This window comes from Danio rerio, chromosome 18 (assembly GCF_052040795.2).
Source record: "Danio rerio strain M-AB ecotype USA chromosome 18, GRCz13ab, whole genome shotgun sequence".
In the NCBI taxonomy this organism is placed as follows: Eukaryota; Metazoa; Chordata; class Actinopteri; order Cypriniformes; family Danionidae; genus Danio; species Danio rerio.
Genome location: NC_141038.1, coordinates 53897323 through 53910000, shown reverse-complemented (window position 1 = coordinate 53910000; position 12678 = coordinate 53897323). Strand labels below are relative to the sequence as shown.

General features: G+C 38.0%; 1 protein-coding gene across 3 annotated transcripts in view; it reads left to right on the top strand.

Annotated features, from left to right (window-relative positions):
* Window positions 1–11853, top strand: part of cd276 (CD276 molecule) — an 80593-nt gene extending 68740 nt beyond the window's left edge. For 2 of the 3 annotated variants that reach the window (XM_087292676.1, XM_087292677.1), the window contains one exon: window positions 10848–11853. The gene's annotated coding sequence lies outside the window, so the exon portion shown is untranslated. 3 annotated transcript variants of the gene reach the window in all.
* The last annotated feature ends 825 nt before the right edge of the window (window positions 11854–12678 follow it).

Sequence of the window (12678 nt, the reverse complement as noted above, 5' to 3'; positions counted from 1 at the left end):
TTTATATGAATACAGAGTTGAGTTATTAATTGAACCGTTGACTGAGATGATTCATAAAGAAACAGATTCATTCATATTATTCAGTGCTGATTTATTCAGAAACAGCAAGTGACTATCTTCATTTATTCATTGAATCACTGACCCAAATGATTCATTCAGAAAAAGATTCATTTATATTATTTATTGAAAACTTCTGATTCATTTAGAAAGGGAGCAATTGACTGTCGTGAGTTATTCATTAATTCATTGACACAAATGATTCATTGTGAAACAGATTGATTCATATTATTTATTTAAAAGTGCTGATTCATTTAAAACACAACAAGTGACTATCTTCAGTTATTCATTGCATCGTTGACCCAAATGATTCATTCTGAAACAGATTCATTTGTAATATTCATTGAAAACTGCTGATTCATTTAGAAAGAGAGCAGTTGACTGTCCTGTCTATCAGGATAATCAAATCTATTTAAAGATGTTTTTTAATAAGAAATGTCACATTAATTGGCACATCTAATGCAAGAAAATGACTTTAAAGAGAGATAAAAATAGTTCTGATATTAAAAAAGCCAAAGAAAAGCCTGATAAGACTTGTGCAGAGCCAGAGCAGAAATCTGCATGAGTAAAAAGCAAGAGTTTTGATGTGATGTTGACTGTAAAAGTGCTGAGTGTGTGTGAGTTTGGCCCACAGCATTCTCACACACAAACACAAACCCAAACACACACACACACACACACACACACACACACACACACACACACACACACACACACACACACACACTTGTCTAATAGGGAGCAGATTAGATAAATGTGCTGTACGCCGTGAGTAGGCCCTAACGCCGCCATCACTTATCAAACAGAAGGAGAGCAAAGCCACAGGCACACACTGCATTTCACACTGCGATCCTCCTGTCCTGGGAGCGTTTGTGTTATTGTAGTGCAGAGCAAACACACATCACTCAGAGCGGTTTTCAGACTGATCCATACACACTGCACACACTCCTGGTCAAAAGATTAATCGCAATTAATCAATCGCATCTAAAATCAAAGCTTGTATTTGTGTGTGTGCTGTGTATATTCATCTTGTGTTTGTATATATATATATATATATATAAAAGGTGAAGAAATATTTTGATAATCTTCAATGAAAGTCTGACCTTCTGCTTCCGTGTTTGGAGTGACTCTTTCTGTTGATGTCAACCTGAGGGTTTCCTTAGCACTTGCATATTAATACCCTGTCTTACGTTAGCTTTCACTTTAGGGAATGATGCTCAAAATTGCAACCGTTTTGGTCATATGCGCTTAATTTTAACTTTGCGACGTAAATATATATTTGCGAGCATGTGTGCGAGTGCATAAAATTGTTGTTGTGCGACCGTTTTTCACTGCAAAATGTTCACCGCATGCACAGATTTAAGCAATTCATGAATAGTTTAAAACGCTTGTCATGTCCACTTGCTGCTGTAAATAAAGCCTGCTATGCTTGCCCCGCCTTCAAGCTCTTCTTATTGGCTCACTGCGCTTGAACAGAACCCAAATGCATTGGTTAATATCAGCTGTCAATCACTCAGTTCAGAAGACAGAGAGCTACAGCCGCGGAAATGTAAAGGTCTGAACATTAACACTGACAGATTTAGTTATAGAAACCACCCAAAGTTACAAATAACGGCACATCTGATTAGTGAACATGTGGAGAATGTTAATCCAGCATCTACACTTCCAGAAGACTTCCAGTGTTTAAAGTCCGCTATGACAACGACTAAAGCCATTCACTTTAAAGCCGGAGCAAAGGAGTTTTCAGGTAACAGTGTTTGCCACATCTACATATTGTAAGCACGAGATGTTCTTTTATTTAATCTTTCATTTAATCCTCATGATGCTGTCAGTCATGCAACTGGGTCCGCTTTCACCATCCCATAAGGGCTTGTTTAAACGAGTGGCGCAGTAGGTAGTGCTGTCGCCTCACAGCAAGAGGGTCGCTGGGTCGCAGGTTCGAGCCTCGGCTGGGTCGGTTGGCATTTCTGTGTGGAGTTTGCATGTTCTCCCTGCGTTCGTGAGGGTTTCTTCCGGGTGCTCCGGTTTCCCCCACAGTCCAAACACATGCGCTATAGGGGAATTGGGTAGTCTAAATTGGCCCTAGTTTATGTGTGTGAATCTCTCCCTGAGATATGTTGCGGCTGGAAGGGCATCCGATGCGTAAAAATGTGCTGGATAAGTTGGTGGTTCATTCCGCTGTGGGACTAAGCCAACAAGTAAATGAATGAGTTTTGATTGGTGTTGATTTCAAACGCAGTAAATCTGTTCATATAAAACTTGCAGTAACACTGTTATGATTTTTGGTGGGTGCGACTACAGTTTGGATGGTGCGCCAAAACTTTCGAAGTCAGGAGCACCGGTGCTACCAAGCAAAACGGCTAATTTTGAGCCCTGTCAAAAGGAAGCCCCGCCCCCTAGTCAATATTCTGTTTCAGTTGGAAGTGCATCAACATGTTGAAATATTTAGTCGTCTCAGCAACTTCTGCTTCATGCAAACTTTAAATCAAGCTGCATCTTTAGAGAAGTAAAAATATTGTCATGTTTTCAGAAATATTAAGTCATAATTAAGTGAGTTTTTCCTTAAAACAAGCAAAAATCTGCCAATGGGGTAAACTGATTTCAAAACTAAAACACGTTTATTTTGCTTATGTTGCATTTCATAGGCCAGATTGACATGAAAATGTTACGAACACTACTGTCATTAAAACAGCAGCATGAATATTATTAAAAGAGTCGCCAGCAGAACTTCCTATAGGCTGAAAACATTATGAAGTTGCTCCAGTATCTGGAGTATTTTAAAATAAAATTCAACATACATTATTAAAGCGAACATAAACATTTCATAATGCAGTACTGTGATCTTAAAAAAATATATTAATATTCCTCAATGTGTGTATAAAATACAAAAGTCAGGACTTTTTAAAACATTAACTAGTCCACCATCATGCGGACAGATGTATAAATAAGTGATTGTGTCTGTTTCTCCAGTCTTCTTCACCATCTCAGTGTTTTTCTGGTGTTAAATTCAGATGCAATGCAAACGTCATTCATATTGTGGAATCCAAATGAACACAGGCCCCAAAGAAAGCACAATATTGCCATATTTCTGTGATTCATTTTCTCTGTAGTCTCTGAAGTGCACACAGAGCCGCCTTTGAAGTCAGCAAGACCAGAGGCAATTGCAGGATTTTATATATATTTACATTTCCCTTCATAACCTCATAACAGACTGTGACAAACACGAGGAGAATAACTCCATCTGGAGGGGCGGATGGGCTTATTGATTTATAGATGGATGGATGGATGAATGGATATGTGGATGATGGATGGATGGATGGTTGGTTGGGTAGATGGACAATAAATTTACTGAAGAATAGTTGGATGGACAGAATGATGGAGAAATGGATGGATGTACAGTAGATGGATTAATGAAAGGATGGATAGACTAAATAGATGATGGAGGAATAGTGGATGGATGAACAGAATGGTGGATGGATGGATGGATGAAGAGAATGGTGGATGGATGGATGGATGAAGAGAATGGTGGATGGATGGATGGATAGATGAACAGAAGGGTGGATGGATGGATGGATGAAGAGAATGATGGATGGATGGATAAAGAGAATGATGGATGGATGGTGGATGGAGGGATGGATGGATGAAGAGAATGATGGATGGATGAACAGAATGGTGGATGGATGGATGGATGAAGAGAATGGTGGATGGATGGATGGATGGATGGATGGATGGATGGATGAAGAGAATGGTGGATGGATGGATGGATAGATGAACAGAAGGGTGGATGGATGGATGGATGAAGAGAATGATGGATGGATAGATGAAGAGAATGATGGATGGATGGTGGATGGAGGGGTGGATGGATGAAGAGAATGGTGGATGGATGGATGGATGGATGAAGAGAATGGTGGATGGATGGATGGATAGATGAACAGAAGGGTGGATGGATGGATGGATGAAGAGAATGATGGATGGATAGATGAAGAGAATGATGGATGGATGGTGGATGGAGGGGTGGATGGATGAAGAGAATGGTGGATGGATGGATGGTGGATGGAGGGGTGGATGGATGAAGAGAATGATGGATGAATGGTGGATGGAGGGGTGGATGGATGAAGAGAATGGTGGATGGATGGAACTGTACAAATTTTACTGACTACTGGAGAAATAGAGCCACACACACACACACACACACACACACACACACACACACACACACACACACACACACACACACACACACACACACCCTGCAGAATCACACTGTCGCTTGACTTTACCTTTACTGGCTTGTATTAAGAATTTACAGTTGGGGTCAAAACACCACATTATTTCTCCTGTAAAGTGTTCCTCCTGCTGCGTCCCTCTCCGTGAGTGTGTGTGTGTGTGTGTGTGTGTGTGTGTGTGTGATAAGCGAGACCTCAGACACACACACACACACTCACACACACTGTAAATCATTGAGCTTATAGATTGGGGATGGTACAGTAGAGCAGGGAAAGGTCAGCGCTTACAGGAACGCAGATCTATTGTCAAAACATCTAGAAAGATCAATATCTGCACCATAAAAACTCCTCTCCTATTACACTCATTTCACTCTTTATTACACACACACACACACACACACACACACTGCATTACCGTGCCAAATCTCTGTCTACAGTATAAATACAGTTGAAGACTAGATTATCAGCCCAAATATTTCCCAAGTGCTGCTAAACAGAGATTTGTTGATAACTCATCTCTAATAACTGATGTGTTTCATGATGACAGCACATAATATCAGACTAGATATTCTTCCAGACACTAGTGTTCAGCTTAAAGTCACATTTAGCTGGGTCAGTGTGTGTTTCTGTGTGGAGTTTGCATGTTCTCCCCGTGTTGGTGTGGGTTTCCTCCGGGTGCTCCGGTTTCCCCCACAGTCCAAACACATGCGCTATAGGGGAACTGATCAACTACACTGGCCGTAGTGTGTAAGTGTGTGTGAATGAGTGTGTATGGGTGTTTCCCAGTACTGGGTTGCAGCTGGATGGGCATCCGCTGCGTTAAACATATTCTGGAATAGTTGGCGGTTCATTCCACTGTTCCACTGAGTCCACTCATTTCACATTCCCACCAGGGACTGAGCCGAAGGAAAGAAAATTAATTAATTTAATATAATTATAATATAATAACTATAGTTCATATATTTTATGAATATAATTTGTTATTATTGTAAGATTTGTTATTTTTGTAATATTTGAATGTAGTGTTTTTTACATATATATTTAATTTTGAGCATGTGGATGCTTTTGTTTTCGGCCAGTCAGTACACTGTGCTCTGCCTTGGCGTGTGGTCTAAATGCAGGCCTGTTCGTCCATTATGGTGTAAATTTCATTTCAGAAGTGTGTTGACAGCATTAAGTGGTGCACTGTTGTCTGTTTCTGCTAATACAAGTCTAAAAATAAACTCTACTGGCCATATATAGAGTGTATCTATACATATATATATATATAGAGAGAGAGAGAGAGAGAGAGAGGTGATGTTCATATGAGTGTAATATCTGTCAGAGCAATGCTTTCTGCAGACTGAGCCGATAGGGGCAATTAGTGGCAGGTAATGGCTCACACACGCAACACACACACACACACACACACACACACACACACACACACACACACACACACACACACACACACACGCGCGCTAAAATATTGATTTAATTCCCTGCCTATATATTTCCCCTTAACCGTCTGCTGTCAGTCAGTGTGTGTGTGTGTGTGTGTGTGTGTGTGTGTGTGTGTGTGTGTGTGTGTGTGTGTGTGTGTGTGAGTGTGTGTGAGAGAGAAACAGTAGCAGTGAATGACAACCATGAGCTCTTCTAGCTGTACTGTACCAGATGGAGAGCTGATTTAGCCCTGCATAAACAATAATAATAATTGTACTATAATAAATATGATAATACGAATTGTATATCCCTTTGAAAGCCGAAAATTTAAAGTTAATAATAATTGTGATTACTTAATAATGATAATAATAATAATAACAATAATAATGATGATGATGATGACAATAATAATAATAATTATTATTATAATTATAATAGTAATAATAATAATGATAAAAAATAACGATGATGACAATAATAAAAGTAAACATTAAAAATAATAATAATATGAATAATAATAATAATGATTATAATAGTAATTATAATAATAATAAATATTAATGATAATAATAACTATAATAATAAAATGAAATGATAATAATAATGATGATAATAATAATAATATTGATGATGATACTACTAAAACTACTACTAATAATAATAATAAATAATAAAAATAATAATGATAATAATAATGCTTTTATTAATTACAATTACTATTAACTTTACATTTTTTGCATTTAAAAGTAATTTTTTGATAAATTGTAATGATTATGACCTTTTTATGCTTAAACTTTGAATGTTAAAGTGACAGTTTTGTTCTAATATTGTAATTGCATGGTAAAATGCATGCATGTGTGTGTTTGTGCATGCATGTGTGTGTTTGTGCATGCATGTGTGTGTTTGTGCATGCATGTGTGTGTTTGTGTATGCATGTGTGTGTGTTTGTGTGTGTGTAAGGGAGTCTGAAGGCTTGTTTTTCTGTCAGAGCTGTGAAATGGTCAACATCTCTGAGCCTCGGGCCGTCTCTGTCAGCAGCACTAAATATCTGCTCTCACAGAGTCCCTGCAGACACACACACACACACACACACACGGCTCTACTGAGAGACACTTCTGCTGCCTGTCTGGAAGACTATTGCTTCACACACACACACACACACACATACACCCACATGCACATTGCAGTCAAACACACACATGAACTTAAACGAACACAAATACTCAAACACACACATACACTCAAAAACATACACACATACACACTCACATGCACACAAAACCCAAACACACACTTACTTATTTACACACACACACATACAATATAAACTCAAATACACACATACACTCACACACACAGGTCGTCACAGCAGAATGAACCGGCAAATATTCCAGCAAATGTTTTATGCAGCGGATGCTCTTCCAGATGCAACCCAGTACTGGGAAGCATCCATACACACTCAATGACACACACACACTCATACACTACGGCCAGTTTAGTTCATCAATCCCTCTATAGTGCATGTGTTTGGACTGTGGGGGAAACCGGAGCACCCGGAGGAAACCCACGCCAACACGGGGAGAACATGCAAACTCCACACAGAAACACCAACTGACCCAGCCGAGACTCAAACCAGCAACCTTCTTGCTGTGAGGCCACAGTGCTAACCACTGAGCCAACATGCCCACATGAACAAACACAGCACCTCGTTTAACATGTCAGGAGCAGGAGATTATAACAGTAAACATCTGGACAGCGAAGTGTAAACTCCAGCACACATCCGTCCGTCAGAGCAGAGAATATGAGCGCAGTCATCACCGCTCCTCTGCTCTCCCTCATTCTGTGTGTGGTTTGGCTCCCCTGACTCTCGGTGGGCCCCGTGGTGTTAATTATCCAGCGTTCTCTCTCCGTCTCTCTGCAGTGGAAGTGCATTAATCTTGATTGGCTCCTTCAGTGTATTTGAAGAGTCTGCTTCAGTGAAGGCCCAGCAGCTTTCCAGCGCATGTGTATCAGCTCCGTTCACCTCACATTTACTCGCGCAGGACACTTAAAGGTCAGCACGCGCTGCTAGTGTGCGCACATACACCCCAAACCAGCATCTGAAGTCAGTTTCAGGTGGACTTCCAGCACTGTTGGTTGAATCATGGAGTGGCGTGTGACATGATGAAGTGGTGTCCGAGTTAATTCTGCCGCAGCTTTAATGATGCATGTGAAGGCAGCTGCATGAGTCCCCACAGCATGACTTCTCCACATCAGTGTTAATGACAACCCGGGCTCCTTGTGGAAACGTAGCCTCGCGGACGTTTCTGCGGACCGCGATTTACGTCCCGGGAGGTATGTATTCAAGCGGTTTTTGTTTTCGCGGCGAGAGGCCGCTGTGCGCGCTTTTTCTTGTCTCGGGCGCCTCTCGGGATCGCGCGCCGTTCTCTCGCAAAAAGCCGCCGGATCGGCCGACTCGGCCGCCCTCCTCTTCCTCCTCCTCCCCCTCCTTCCCTAAACCAGAGCGACGGTTCGCAAAAGCTGTCCAGAAAAAAAAAAATCAAAAGCCCTCGTCTTTGATTTCGACCGAGTTTTTCGGATCCTGCCGCGTTCTCGCACTTATTTTTCGGATTCCGTTTTTCGTCTTACCTGATTTCTGGAACCGCTGTTCCCAGGACTCGATCCCGGTCGTCGTCCCCGCGGCCGGCTCCTCCTCCTCCGGGGCCTCCGCTCCGCCGACGCAACGCTGTGAGCTAAGCGGACAAACTGGTTGCATCAGGAAAGCCCTCCACTCGGAGGCGAGGCCGTCGACCGGCGAGCGCGAAGAGGAGGGGCGGAGCGGCGCCACACCGCCCCGCAGCGTTCGCTCAAAAAAAACTAAACGTGGCCTTATGTACCTCCGGCTACGTAAATCGCGGTCTCCATAAACGTCTGCGGGGCTACGTTTCCAGAATGAGCTTGGGTTGGTTAATGAGCAGCACAGCTTCATCAGGACCAGCACATCTCCTTGAGGAACACCCCACCGCTCTTAATGAAATTAAAATCAGCTGTTTTAGATGTCAGCATCAGTATTGTTGATCTTTAGGATAACTAAACAGTGACAATATTAGTGTTTAGAAGAAATAAACCTGATATAAACATGTAAAGCTTGCGGTTTGTCTTTTACACCTGTATCAACTGTTTTAATCACGTCTCCTCATACTTTAGTTCCTCATTAAATTTTTGGCCAATCGAATACTGTCTAGTGTCTGACATGCCCCGCCTCCTTTAAGATGCAGGCTTACGTGCGTTTTGCACTCACAAAAAGCCCAAGTGACCAGGGCCGGCCAAGTGAACCGTGCCTGAGCCAGATTCAGAGCACTCACACTTCTCAAACGATCAGGGAAACGGGCCTGGGCACGGTTTAGATAGGATAGTGTGAGTACGCCCTTATTGGCAGAGCTGAGAGGAAACACAATGCTGTCGGCTGTTTTGTAATTTATTTATTTTTTTTGAGCAATAACCTTAAGAGTAAACTTTAACACTAAATCTATTGGTCACAATGCATTTACACTAACTCAAATAAAATGTAAAAAAATAACAATAAATAAAAACCTATTTAGATAATTGGAGATGTGTATACAGTTAAAGTCAGAATTATTCGCCCCTGTTTGACTTTTTTTTTTTTTTTTGAATATTTCCTAAATGGTGTTTAACAGAGCAAGGAAATCTTCACAGAATTTCCTCTAATATTTTTGTTCTTCTGGAGAAAGTCTTACTTGTTTTATTTCAGCTAGAATAAAAGCAGTTTTTAATTTTTTAAACACTATTTTAAGGTCAATATTATTATCCCCTTTAAGCTCTTTTTTTTCGATAGTCTACAGAACAAAACATCATTATACAATAACTTGACTAATTACCCTAACCTGCCTAGTTAACCTAATTACCCTAGTGAAGCCTTTACATGTCACTTTAAGCTGTATAGAAGTGTCTTGAAAAATATCTGGAGTAATATTATTTACTGTCATCATGACAAAGAGAAAATAAATCAGTTATTAGAGATGAGTTATTAACACTATTATGATTAGACATGTGTTGAAATAATCTGCTCTCCGTTCAACAGTAATTAGGGAAAAAATAAACAGGGGGCGAATAATTCTGACTTTAACTGTATGTTTATATCTCCAAATTCATATAAACATTGTCAAAAATAACACATGCTGTGAAAATAAATCTTTTTACTTTTTTAATTCAGTTTCCTTTGTTTATTTATTTCTTTATTCTTTACTCTAGCACTGTTTCAGAAATTAATTATACATTTTCTTTCTTTCTTTCTTTCTTTCTTTCTTTCTTCGTTCCCTTCTTTACTCCTTCACTGTGTTTGTTTCAGAAATGATATGTACATTTGCTTCATTGTTTACTCTCCATCTGCTCCCGCATGTCTCTCTGATTAAAACTCAATTTTTTCCTGCTTTTAATACATTGATAAAGACCCAGATTACCTAAAGTTATTTCATTTAAATCTTACAGTTTAATTCAAGTCTTCTGATGAGTTATAAGCAGGGCCAGAAGGAATCTGCGGACATTCTTTGCTATTTCTGCTGAGAATTTTGGTAAAAATCTGCGGATTTCTGCTGAATTATTTTGGGAGTATCATAACTAAAACCTTAATATATGAAATAAAAAATAATATCAGTTTAACTTTTATTTAATGTTTAAAATGCAAATCCTATTAGATTCACTTGATTTGGTAAATCTAAAAATCTAGTAAAAGACAGAAAGTATGACTTTACAAACTGCATTGTGCATAAATCAGATGAACATTTTCACATTAGTCAATAATACTGAAATTAATCATAAGAAACTGAATAAATATAGATTTACACACATTTACTCAAGCAAATAAACAGAACTAATAATGGGCTGAAAATCTGCAGAATTGTGCACGTGCTGATTCCAGGTGAGCCTAGTTATAAGTGTTTTATGCCGTCATAACCAGTCAAACACTGATCACTGCACACATATGTAGAGCTCAGATGGTAAAGGAGAGATCGACTCTGATATTTACAGAAAAATTGAGTGTTTATAATTGAGCAGTTGTTTGTATTTAGACTAATCATAATCTCTCTCTCTCTCTCTCTCTCTCTCTCTCTCTCTCTCTCTCCCTCTCTCTGTGTGTTTCAGCCTAATGAACTGACGCTCCGTGAGAGACTCAGCAAAATCATGGCTGTCGTAAGGGATCAAACACACACACACACACACACACACACACACACGGACACCAGAAACATCCCTTTTTCATGAGGATGAAGATAAACCCTGATGCTGAAACACTCATCTTTCATCAAAGTTCTGGGGGAGTCACGTAATGAAATGACTTTTCTAAGTAATTATTAATGCATCACTTTAAAATTTTAAGTTATAATATTTTAGTGACTTTAAAAAAGGTGATGTAAGTTACTTTATAGTTTAATTAATTGGCTTTTAAATAAATGTTGCTGGACCCTGCACTGGATGAGAGAATGCTGGAATGGGCAGAACACATGGATAAGAAGGAAAAGGGGATTATAGTGTCATGGATGTGTCTGTGTGTGTGTGCGTGTGTGATGTGTGTGTGTGTGATGTGTATCAATCATTGTGTGCAAATAAAATCAGCAAAACCCCAAACCCAGGGCGCGGTTTTTCAAAAGGTTTCATCCGGATAAAATCGGATTTAGTAATCCTGTTTTTGCGATCCGTGATCACGGAATCCTGCTTACTTTTTGGGCCCGTTTTTCAAAGCAACATCGAATTAGATCAATCAGATCCGGATAGGAACTTTTCAGGTTCACTAAATCTGGATAACCAGTGCTCCAACAGGATTGGAAATCAAGATGTAGAACTAAAGATAAGTAAAGAATAAGCCAGTGTGGGGTCAATATAAGTTTATTTTTCCACGTTTTCATTACATTTTGGGCATGAAGTCCAAAATTCCAGTGGATTACTTTTGAAAAACCGGGCCCTGGAGCCAGACGAGCAGCTCCACACACCGCTCCAGTTCCACACTCTCCGTCTGTATTCAGCAGGTACTTTTAATTGTGGGTTTTCTGTCGTCTGAAATGTGCCAAAGTATTTGGAGGCCTTATTGTAGACATCGCTGTGCCTGACTGTTATTGCGTATGTAAATTAAAAGATCTCATTCTTAAAGCTTTGCAGGAGTCTCTGATGATCATTGGATGTTTTGTTGGTCTTTGAATGAGAATTCCCAATTATAATTATTAAATAATAAGTGGAATATTCAGAGCCAAAATGGAAGTCATAAACATATTACATTATATTATATTATATTATATTATATTATATTATATTATATTATATTATATTATATTATATTATATTATATTATTTTATTTTATATTATATTATATTATATTATATTATTTTATATTATATTTTATTATATTATATTTTATTATATTATATTATTTTATATTATATTTTATTATATTATATTATTTTATATTATATTATATTTTATTATATTATATTTTATTATATTAAATTATATTATATTTTATTATATTATATTATATTATAATATATTATATTATTTTATTTTATATTATAATAATTATATAATATTTTATGATATTATATTATAATAAATATATTATTTTATTTTATATAATATTATTTATATTATTTTAATTATATTGTATTATATTATGTTATGTTAAATTAATTATTTTATACGTATTATATATTAATTATATTATATTAAGTTAATTATATTATACAGGATTATATTATTGCTATACATTTTATATACTGTATAATTTTATGAAATAACCATAAAAACAATGAGTACATGTGTTTCTCACATGCATATATTCTCATTTAAATTGGTAGTTTTACTCTATAAATGTATAAATCAATAAATAAAATATTAGACATGTATCAGAATATTACTTAAACTAATATGGGAAGTAATGCTTATGAAGAAATATTAATTATCACATAATATTAATTATAATAT